Genomic DNA, 12500 nt, shown 5'->3' on the forward strand with positions numbered 1-12500 from the left:
ACCCAAAAGGGTTTTACCTAGAACCAAAAAGGGTTCTACCTAGAACCAAAAAGGGTTATCCTATGGGGACAGCCGAAAAACCATTTTGGAACCCTTTTTTTCTAAGAGTGTAGGGAATAAACTGCCATTTCAGACACAGTCGATGAGTACGATAGAGATATCTTGTGCATGATCGTGGTGTGAGAGACAGACTCTGGGATTCGGGATGGATGACTGTAAACTAAGCATGACCTAATTGATGATGATGGATGACTGTAAACTAAGCATGACCTAATTGATGATGATGGATTAATGTAAACTAAGCATGACCTAATTGATGATGATGGATTAATGTAAACTAAGCATGACCTAATTGATGATGGATTAATGTAAACTAAGCATGACCTAATTGATGATGATGGATTAATGTAAACTAAGCATGACCTAATTGATGATGACGGATGACTGTAAACTAAGCATGACCTAATTGATGATGATGGATGACTGTAAACTAAGCATGACCTAATTGATGATGATGGATGACTGTAAACTAAGCATGACCTAATTGATGATGACGGATTAATGTAATCTAAGCATTACCTAATTGATGATGATGGATTAATGTAAACTAAGCATGACCTAATTGATGATGATGGATGACTGTAAACTAAGCATGACCTAATTGATGATGACGGATTAATGTAATCTAAGCATTACCTAATTGATGATGACGGATGACTGTAAACTAAGCATGACCTAATTGATGATGACGGATTAATGTAAACTAAGCATGACCTAATTGATGATGATGGATTAATGTAAACTAAGCATGACCTAATTGCTCAGCTTTTGAAGTTGTGTTGGACATTATGTCAACCTGGACTCCCTGACTCATTTCTGGTCACATGCACTTGGCAAGACCCACTGGACTCTTTCATGATTAATACTGGACTCTTTCATGATTACTCCCTCTCTCTCTCCCTCTCTCCCCCTCCCTTCCTCTCTCTGTCTCCCTCTCTTACTGACTCTTTTGATGTCCTACTATTTCTAAACTTTAGGGCAATGTAGATCCTGCAAACCCACAGTGCTAGCCAATGGAAGACCCTGGTACTGGATCAACCCACAGTGCTAGCCAATGGAAGACCCTGGTACTGGATCAACCCACAGTGCTAGCCAATGGAAGACCCTGGTACTGGATCAACCCACAGTGCTAGCCAATGGAAGACCCTGGTACTGGATCAACCCACAGTGTTAGCCAATGGAAGACCCTGGTACTGGATAACAGTCTGGTCTACTCCTTCATCTCTCCCTCCCTCCCTTTCTCTCTGTTTTCCTCAGCAAGACAATGTCCTGCTATTTCTTAAATTGAGGGCAGCACACTTTTTCAATTTAGTTCCTGAAATACTTGTGCCAACAGTGGTTGCCAAGGCGCTAAGAGCTGGTACTGGGTTGGCTACTTTTAGCTACACTTACTTCCCTTGACTTTTCATCCAATCAACATTGATCTTGACCTATGACATGTGACCTTTCCTGTGTCATCATGACCTTTCACCTGTTGAGCCACCATAGCTTCTTACTATATCATGGGATACGTCCCAAATGGCACAATTTTTTTTACCTTTGGTTGTGGTTTTAATTGCAGGCTGAGTCAGCCTTAAATCCTCTGGGATGAAGGAGATTAGCAGTAAATGAGATTATAGTAAATGAGATTATAGTAAATGAGATTATAGTAAGTGAGATTATAGTAAGTGAGATTATAGTAAGTGAGATTAGTAAATGAGATTATAGTAAATTAGATTATAGTAAATTAGATTATAGTAAATGAGATTATAGTAAGTGAGATTATAGTAAGTGAGATTATATTAAATGAGATTATAGTAAGTGAGATTATAGTAAAATAGATTATAGTAAGTGAGATTATAGTAAGTGAGATTATAGTAAATGAGATTATAGTAAGTGAGATTATAGTAAGTGAGATTATAGTAAGTGAGATTATATTAAATGAGATTATAGTAAGTGAGATTATAGTAAATTAGATTATAGTAAATGAGATTATAGTTAGTGAGATTATAGTAAATGAGATTATAGTAAGTGAGATTATAGTAAATGAGATTATAGTAAATGAGATTATAGTAAGTGAGATTATAGTAAATTAGATTATAGTAAATTAGATTATAGTAAATGAGATTATAGTAAGTGAGATTATAGTAAATTAGATTATAGTAAGTGAGATTATAGTAAATTAGATTATAGTAAATTAGATTATAGTAAGTGAGATTATAGTAAGTTTTTTATTTTATTTTATTTATTTTATTTCACCTTTATTTAACCAGGTAAGCCAGTTGAGAACATTTACATTATTTACATTTACATTTTAGTCATTTAGCAGACGCTCTTATCCAGAGCGACTTACAGGAGCAATTAGGGTTAAGTGCCTTGCTCAAGGGCACATTTACGTCATTTAGCAGACGCTCTTATCCAGAACGACTCACAAATTGGTGCATTCACCCTATAGCCAGTGGGATAACCACTTTACAATTTTTTTTTGGGGGGTGGGGGGGTAGAAGTATTACTTTATCCTATCCCAGGTGTTCCTTAAAGAGGTGGGGTTTCAAATGTCTCCGGAAGGTGGTGAGTGACTCCGCTGTCCTGGCGTCGTGAGGGAGCTTGTTCCACCATTGGGGTGCCAGAGCAGCGAACAGTTTTGACTGGGCTGAGCGGGAACTATGCTTCCGCAGAGGAAGGGAGCCAGCAGGCCAGAGGTGGATGAACGCAATGCTCTCGTTTGGGTGTAGGGACTGATCAGAGCCCGAAGGTACAGAGGTGCCGTTCCCCTCACTGCTCCATAGGCAAGCACCATGGTCTTGTAACGGATGCGAGCTTCAACTGGAAGCCAGTTGAGTGTGCGGAGGAGGGGGGTGACGTAAGAGAACTTGGGAAGGTTGAACACCAGACGGGCTGCGGCATTCTGGATGAGTTGTAGGGGTTTAATAGCACAGGCAGGGAGGCCAGCCAACAGTGAGTTGCAGTAATCCAGACGGGAGATGACAAGTGCCTGGATTAGGACCTGTGCCGCTTCCTGTGTAAGGCAGGGTCGTACTCTCCGAATGTTGTAGAGCATGAACCTGCAGGAGCGGGTCACCGCCTTGATGTTAGCGGAGAACGACAGGGTGTTGTCCAGGGTCACGCCAAGGCTCTTCGCACTCTGGGAGGAGGACACAACGGAGTTGTCAACCGTGATGGCGAGATCATGGAACGGGCAGTCCTTCCCGGGAGGAAGAGCAGCTCCGTCTTGCCAGGGTTCAGCTTGAGGTGGTGATCCGTCATCCATACTGATATGTCTGCCAGACATGCAGAGATGCGATTCGCCACCTGGTTATCAGAAGGGGGAAAGGAGAAGATTAGTTGTGTATCGTCAGCGTAGCAATGATAGGAGAGGCCATGTGAGGATATGACAGAGCCAAGTGACTTGGTGTATAGGGAGAAAAGGAGAGGGCCTAGAACTGAGCCCTGGGGGACACCAGTGGTGAGAGCACGTGGTGCGGAGACAGCTTCTCGCCACGCCACTTGGTAGGAGCGACCGGTCAGGTAGGACGCAATCCAGGAGTGAGCCGGGCCGGAGATGCCCAGCTCGGAGAGGGTGGAGAGGAGGATCTGATGGTTCACAGTATCAAAGGCAGCAGACAGGTCTAGAAGGACAAGAGCAGAGGAGAGAGAGTTAGCTTTAGCAGTGCGGAGAGCCTCCGTGACACAGAGAAGAGCAGTCTCAGTTGAATGACCAGTCCTGAAACCTGACTGGTTTGGATCAAGAAGGTCATTCTGAGAGAGATAGCAAGAGAGTTGGCTAAAGACGGCACGCTCAATAGTTTTGGAAAGAAAAGAAAGAAGGGATACTGGTCTGTAGTTGTTGACATCAGTGGGATCGAGTGTTGGTTTTTGAGAAGGGGAGCAACTCTCGCTCTCTTGAAGACGGAAGGGACATGGCCAGCGGTCAAGGATGAGTTGATCAGCGAGGTGAGGTAGGGGGAGAAGGTCACCGGAGATGGTCTGGAGAAGAGAGGAGGGATGGGGTCAAGCGGGCAGGTTGTTGGGCGGCCTGCAGTCACAAGTCACAGGATTTTATCTGGAGAGAGAGGGGAGAAAGAAGTCAAAGCATAGGGTAGGGCAGTGTGAGTAGGACCAGCAGTGTCATTAGACTTAACAAACGAGGATCGGATGTCGTCAACCTTCTTTTCAAAGTGGTTGACGAAGTCATCCACAGAGAGAGAGGAGGGGGGGGAGGATTCAGGAGGGAGGAAAATGTGGCAAAGAGCTTCCTAGGGTTAGAGGCAGATGCTTGGAATTTAGAGTGGTAGAAAGTGGCCTTAGCAGCAGAAACAGATGAACAAAATGTAGAGAGGAGGGAGTGAAAAGATGCCAGGTCGGCAGGGAGTTTAGTTTTCTTCCATTTCCGCTCCGCTGCCCGGAGCTCTGTTCTGTGAGCTCGCAATGAGTCATCAAGCCACGGAGCTGGAGGGGAGGACCGAGCCGGCCGGGAGGATAGGGGACACAGAGAGTCAAAGGATGCAGAAAGGGAGGAGAGGAGGGTTGAGGAGGCAGAATCAGGAGATTGGAGGGAGAAGGATTGAGCAGAGGGAAGAGATGATAGGATGGAAGAGGAGAGAGTAGTGGGAGAGAGAGAGCGAAGGTTGCGGCGGCGCATTACCATCTGTGTAGGGGCAGAGTGAGTAGTGTTGGAGGAGAGCGAGAGAGAAAAGGAAACAAAGTAGTGGTCAGAGACATGGAGGGGAGTTGCAGTGAGATTAGTAGAAGAGCAGCATCTAGTAAAGATGAGGTCAAGCGTATTGCCTGCCTTGTGAGTAGGGGGGACGGTGAGAGGGTGAGGTCAAAAGAGGAGAGGAGTGGAAAGAAGGAGGCAGAGAGAAATGAGTCAAATGTGGACATAGGGAGGTTGAAATCCCCCAAAACTGTGAGGGGTGAGCCATCCTCAGGAAAGGAACTTATCAAGGCGTCAAGCTCATTGATGAACTCTCCAAGGGAACCTGGAGGGCGATAGATGACAAGGATATTAAGCTTAAATGGGCTCGTGACTGTGACAGCATGGAATTCAAATGAGGAGATAGACAGGTGGGTTAGGGGAAAAATTGAGAATGTCCACTTGGGAGAGATGAGGATTCCTGTGCCACCACCCCTCTGACCAGATGCTCTCGGGTATGCGAGAACACATGGTCAGACGAGGAGAGAGCAGTAGGAGTAGCAGTGTTTTCAGTGGTAATCCATGTTTCCGTCAGCGCCAGGAAGTCGAGGGACTGGAGGTTAGCATAGGCTGGGATGAAGTCAGCTTTGTTGGCAGCAGAACGGCAGTTCCAGAGGCTGCCTGAGACCTGGAACTCCAGGTGTGGGGTGCGTGCAGGGACCACCAGGTTAGAGAGGCAGCAGCCACGCGGTGTGAGGCGTTTGTGTAGCCTGTGCAGAGAGGAGAGAACAGGGATAGGCAGAGGCATAGTTGACAGGCTGTAGCAAATGGCTACAATAATGCAGAGGAGATCGGAATGAAATGAACTAAACATCTGGGAGAGGAGAGAGCAGGGCCTCCCTCACCAAAACTTCCACCTCAGAAACTATAATTGTTTCACTGAACCACCCGAACAAAAACTCTCCCAACTTCCACCTTTAGAAATCAGAATTGTTGTGAACCACAGCGGTTCAATGTTTAAAGGAATAGACTCAACCCACTTTATTCAGCTAGCTAACTATGACACCATAGCTAAATAGCATGCTAGCATCCAATAACACACAGTTTAGCACCAACACTTGGTCACAACAAACCACCAATAGTGTGTTAACACACTAAGCAGATAATTCGTGTCCGTGTCTAGTTCCTTTCATAACGCAGCAATAATTAAACGTTGGCTAGCTTAGCACAAATATATTGTATTTAGCTGCCACAGTACAGCACACAATAGCTACTGTGTTGACTCTGTTCGAAAAACGGCTAGCTAGCTAGCTTCGTGCTACACCCGGCACCGCCGAAGACAATGCCAACCTACAGTAACTACCCACAACAGCCCACGATGCCTAACTATGACACCATAGCTAACTAGCATGCTAGCATCCAATAACACACAGTTTAGCACCAATACTTGGTTACAACAAACTACCAATAGTGTGAACAAGTTCTCATTTACAACTGCGACCTGGCCAAAATAAAGCAAAGCAGTGCGATAAAAACAACAACACAGAGTTACATATGGGGTAAAAAAACATAAAGTCCAAAAATACAACAGAAAATATATATACAGTGTGTGCAAATGTAGCAAGTTATGGAGGTAAGGCAATAAATAGGCTATAGTGCAAAATAATTACAATTAGTATTAACACTGGAATGCTAGATGTGCAAGAGATTATGTGCAAATAGAGATACTGGGGTGCAAAAGAGCAAAATAAATAACAATATAGGGATGAGGTAGTTGGGTGGGCTAATTTCAGATGGGCTGTGTACAGGTGCAGTGATCGGTAAGGTGCTCTGACAACTGATGCTTAAAGTTAGTGAGGGAGATAAGAGTCTCCAGCTTCAGAGATTTTTGCAATTCGTTCCAGTCATTGGCAGCAGAGAACTGGAAGGAATGGCGGCCAAAGGACGTGTTGGCTTTGGGAATGACCAGTGAGATATACCTGCTGGAGCGCATACTACGGGTGGGTGCTGCTATGGTGACCAATGAGCTAAGATAAGGCGGGGATTTGCCTAGCAGTGATTTATAGATGGCCTGGAGCCAGTGGGTTTGACGACGAACATGTAGTGAGGACCAGCCAACAAGAGCGTACAGGTCACAGTGGTGGGTAGTGTATGGGGCTTTGGAGACAAAACGGATGGCACTGTGATAGACTACATCCAATTTGCTGAGTAGAGTGTTGGAGGCTATTTTGTAAATGACATCGCCGAAGTCAAAGATCGGTAGGATAGTCAGTTTTACGAGGGCATGTTTGGCAGCATGAGTGAAGGAGGCTTTGTTGCGAAATAGGAAGCCGATTCTAGATTTAACTTTGGATTGGAGATTCTTAATGTGAGTCTGGAAGGAGAGTTTACAGTCTAACCAGACACCTAGGTATTTGTAGTTGTCCACATACTCTAGGTCAGACCCGTCGAGAGTGGTGATTCTAGTCGGGTGGGCGGGTGCCAGCAGCGTTCGATTGAAGAGCATGCATTTAGTTTTACTAGTGTTTAAGAGCAGTTGGAGGCTACTGAAGGAGTGTTGTATGGCATTGAAGCTCGTTTGGAGGTTTGTTAACACAGTGTCCAATGAAGGGCCAGATGTATACAAAATGGTGTCGTCTGCGTAGAGGTGGATCTGAGAGTCACCAGCAGCAAGAGCGACATCATTGATATACACGGAGAAAAGAGTCGGCCCAAGAATTGAACGCTGTGGCACCCCCATAGAGACTGCCATAGGTCCAGACAACAGGCCCTCCGATTTGACACATTGAACTCTATCTGAGAAGTAGTTGGTGAACCAGGCGAGGCAGTCATTTGAGAAACCAAGGCTATTTAGTCTGCCAATAAGAATGCGGTGGTTGACAGAGTCGAAAGCCTTGGCCAGGTCGATGAAGACGGCTGCACAGTACTGTCTATTATCGATCGCGGTTATAATATCGTTTAGGACCTTGAGCGTGGCTGAAGTGCACCCATGACCAGCTCGGAAACCGGATTGCATAGCGGAGAAGGTACGGTGGGATTCGAAATGGTCGGTGATCTGTTTGTTAACTTGGCTTTTAAATACTTTCGAAAGGCAGGGCAGGATGGATATAGGTCTGTAACAGTTTGGTTCTAGAGTGTCACCCCCTTTGAAGAGGGGGATGACCGCGGCAGCTTTCCAATCTCTGGGGATCTCAGACGTTACGAAAGAGAGGTTGAACAGGCTAGTAATAGGGGTTGCGACAATTTCGGAGGCTAGTTTTAGAAAGAAAGGGTCCAGATTGTCTAGCTCAGCTGATTTGTAGGGGTCCAGATTTTGCAGCTCTTTCAGAACATCAGCTGTCTGAATTTGTGTGAAGGAGAAGCGGGGGGGCATGGGCAAGTTGCAGCGGAGGGTGCAGAGTTGGTGGCCGGGGTAGTGGTAGCCAGGTGGAAAGCATGGCCAGCCGTAGCAAAATGCTTGTTGAAATTCTCGATTATTGTAGATTTATCGGTGGTGATAGTGTTTCCTAGCCTCAGTGCAGTGGGCAGCTGGGAGGAAGTGTTCTTGTTCTCCATGGACTTTACAGTGTCCCAAAACTTTTTGGAGTTAGTGCTACAGGATGCAAATTTCTGTTTGAAAAAGTTAGCCTTTGCTTTCCTGACTGCTTGTGTATATTGGTTCCTAACTTCCCTGAAAAGTTGCATATCGCGGGGGCTATTTGATGCTAATGCAGTACGCCACAGGATGTTTTTGTGCTGGTCAAGGGCAGTCAAGTCTGAGGAGAACCATGGGCTATATCTGTTCTTAGTTCTGTATTTTTTGAATGGGGCATGTTTATTTAAGATTGAGAGGAAATTACTTTTAAAGAACAACCAGGCATCCTCTACTGACGGAATGAGATCTATATCCGTCCAGGATACCTGGACAAGGTCAATTAGGAAGGCCTGCTCGCTAAAGTGTTTTAGGGAGCGTTTGACAGTGATGAGGGGTGGTCGTTTGACCGCGGACCCGTTACGGACGCAGGCAATAAGGCAGTGATCGTGAGATCCTGGTTGAAGACAGCGGAGGTGTATTTAGAGGGTATGTTAGTCAGGATGATATCTATGAGGGTACCCATGTTTACGGATTTAGGGTTGTACCTGGTAGGTGTGAGATTATAGTAAATTAGATTATAGTAAATTAGATTATAGTAAGTGAGATTATAGTAAATTAGATTATAGTAAATTAGATTATAGTAAGTGAGATTATAGTAAATGAGATTATAGTAAATGAGATTATAGTAAATGAGATTATAGTAAATGAGATTATAGTAAATGAATAAGGTAAAAGCATAAGTAAGTAAGTAACTCACGTGACGTCTCCAGCGTAGTGGCGGATACGGAAGTCTCTGTGGAACTCCATGGTCTTGTCTGAGGGCGTGAGCTACAGTGTAAATGACATCATCATCATCATCATTATCATCATCAACATCATCATCATCGACGTCATCGTCATCATCATCATCACAGTTACTCTCTGTAATATAGGCTGGCAGAGGGAGATACAATCACATCTTAAAGCCCCCGTGCAGTCTTTATAATTTTATTTTTTGATTATCACTGTATGTCTAATGAATTACTGTGTATGTTTATTTAATCAAAATTAATCCAAAATATATTTTAATAATTTATTTCCCTGAGCCTCCTTTGGCCCTTGAAACGGTAAGGAAACAAATATGAAGATATTTATATACACAGCCTTGATTGGTTGATAGAATGGTCTAGAGCACACCCTCTCGACAAGATGAACAGTCATTGGTCTATTATAATCAGATCTCATTATGACATCATGAAGTGGGCCAAAAGTTCCATCCCATCTGAACAGACTAAAATTCCAGGCATTTTTTTCAAACAGCTTTTATACAAAAAGGGCATTATCATCATTTTCACCATTTCAGAGTATTATTTCGACCTCAGTGTGGAAAGATACATATTTTTTAAAACTGGAAAATCATGTTTTTCACTGCACTAGCCCTTTAAGTTACACCAGCCATTGGGTCCTGATGGGGCGTTGCAGTATAATGACAGTAAAACCAGCCATTGGGTCCTGATGGGGGCGTTGCAGTGTGATGACAGTAAAACCAGCCATTGGGTCCTGATGGGGGCGTTGCAGTATAATGACAGTAAAACCAGCCATTGGGTCCTGATGGAGGCGTTGCAGTATAATGACAGTAAAACCAGCCATTGGGTCCTGATGGGGGCGTTACAGTGTAATGACAGTAAAACCAGCCATTGGGTCCTGATGGAGCGTTGCAGTGTAATGACAGTAAAACCAGCCATTGGGTCCTGATGGGGGCGTTGCAGTGTAATGACAGTAAAACCAGCCATTGGGTCCTGATGGGGCGTTGCAGTGTAATGACAGTAAAACCAGCCATTGGGTCCTGATGGGGGCGTTGCAGTATAATGACAGTAAAACCAGCCATTGGGTCCTGATGGGGGCGTTACAGTGTAATGACAGTAAAACCAGCCATTGGGTCCTGATGGGGGCGTTGCAGTGTAATGACAGTAAAACCAGCCATTGGGTCCTGATGGGGGCGTTGCAGTGTAATGACAGTAAAACCAGCCATTGGGTCCTGATGGGGGCGTTGCAGTGTAATGACAGTAAAACCAGCCATTGGGTCCTGATGGGGGCGTTGCAGTATAATGACAGTAAAACCAGCCATTGGGTCCTGATGGGAGCGTTGCAGTATAATGACAGTAAAACCAGCCATTGGGTCCTGATGGGGGCGTTGCAGTGTGATGACAGTAAAACCAGCCATTGGGTCCTGATGGGGGCGTTGCAGTATAATGACAGTAAAACCAGCCATTGGGTCCTGATGGGGGCGTTGCAGTATAATGACAGTAAAACCAGCCATTGGGTCCTGATGGGGGCGTTACAGTGTAATGACAGTAAAACCAGCCATTGGGTCCTGATGGGGGCGTTGCAGTGTAATGACAGTAAAACCAGCCATTGGGTCCTGATGGGGGCGTTGCAGTGTAATGACAGTAAAACCAGCCATTGGGTCCTGATGGGGGCGTTGCAGTGTAATGACAGTAAAACCAGCCATTGGGTCCTGATGAAGCGTTGCAGTGTAATGACAGTAAAACCAGCCATTGGGTCCTGATGGGGACGTTGCAGTGTAATGACAGTAAAACCAGCCATTGGGTCCTGATGGGGGCGTTGCAGTGTAATGACAGTAAACGAAAGAAGACATCTTTAGTGAGGTAGATGAAGGATTCGGGACCTCTTAGCATGATTCAAGTTGTGGGGTTTTAGTGTAAGTTGCAGAAGGGGTTACTACTTGGGTATAGGGACATGGTTATAGTGACATGGTGGTTATAGGGACATGGTTACAGTGGCATGGTGGTTATAGGGACATGGTGGTTATAGGGACATGGTGGTTATAGGGACATGGTGGTGCCATGACTTGCCCTCATGGGCTGAGGATCAAAGATGCCAGCTAGGCAAAGGTTTGAACACCGCCTGGGGGCCAGTTTTATGACCGGTTGTAAATTCCTTGCAGAAACTTTCTTTTCCGTGCCATGCAGTATTGGGAGAGGGAATTTCCCTGTGGAACAAAGGAAGTCTTCCCGCCAAGACTCCAACATCCAAAAGTGGATAATGAAACAATAGTCCTACTTCAAAGAATGTGGGAAATGGTCGGTGGGGACTTAAAGAACAATCATGTCAAATTCGTTACTATGTTGTGATGTCATTAAAGACGGTGGAACAACATAACTGTATCTCTGGGGGTGTACACTTCCCAGCTATGAGGTTTGCATCTAATTGTTGTATATAACGAATGATTAAGTATAATAATACTTTTGTGAAGATAACAATGTGATTTTAGCATTCTAGATGAGATGATTGTTTTCCATATTGATTTGTTCTCAGTCAGTGGCCACGCCCAGATGAGCACAAACATGATGGAACGCCCCTTTTACCCCGAGGGCATAAAAAGCCTTGAAAAACAAATTAACATTAGACCAGGAAGCGTGAAGCTGAAGCTACACGGCTTAAAATGGTTAGACCAAGAAGACCAGGAAGCCCCAGAAGAAGAAGACAATGCACTAGACCTTATCATCTCAGTCTGCAGCTGGCATGTATAGTCGTCTAGAGAACTTTCACTAAAGACACGAGTTGGGAAGGACAATCCCTCTCAGACAACCGTTGGTACATCTGAAGTATCTATTCTAACAGATCAACTCTATGAACTACAGGGTACGTGGAAGTATTCATTCTAACCACCACTATGACCAGAAACTCTACCAAGGACATTGGGATCTCTGGTGGGCAAACCAGAGTCCTACATCATCACCTCAACTATCGAAGACAGCTACACGTAAATACATGTTGCATTTCTAATCCGAATGAGCGGTTATTAGGGTGCATAAGTATTATGATTACTGTGAGTGTAGTCTCCAAAGTAACAACGATAGTTTGAATCTCTGACTCTCCCTTCCATTCTGACCCTGCTTCTACCCAAGCATTCATGCTATTGTTCGTCACTAGGGACCTGTTATCATTGTATTACATTAGTAATCAATAACCTATGTGTGTGTTTGTATTCTGTGTTATCATTTAGTTAGTTAGTAAATAAATAATTAAGCCAATTTGTGTATTGCTGATTCATCAATAAGGTTAGGGTTCTTGCAGGTTCAAGAATTATGCAACGTTCAGAATGAGACTGATAAGAGGTAATGATTTGATAAGTGACTGTTATCAATATATAACATATATATCTTCTAAGCGTTTAATTTGGGAGATGGTAACTCGTTAAACAACATCTTCCGTGGTGCCCCAAATTCCTAATGAGTTAATTGTTAC

General features: G+C 44.5%; 1 pseudogene; it reads right to left on the reverse strand.

Annotated features, from left to right (window-relative positions):
- LOC121585813 overlaps nucleotides 1-12500 on the reverse strand; it is a 99974-nt pseudogene that overhangs the window by 64195 nt on the left and 23279 nt on the right.

The sequence above is a fragment of the Coregonus clupeaformis genome, chromosome 17, assembly GCF_020615455.1.
Source record: "Coregonus clupeaformis isolate EN_2021a chromosome 17, ASM2061545v1, whole genome shotgun sequence".
Classification (NCBI taxonomy): domain Eukaryota; kingdom Metazoa; phylum Chordata; class Actinopteri; order Salmoniformes; family Salmonidae; genus Coregonus; species Coregonus clupeaformis.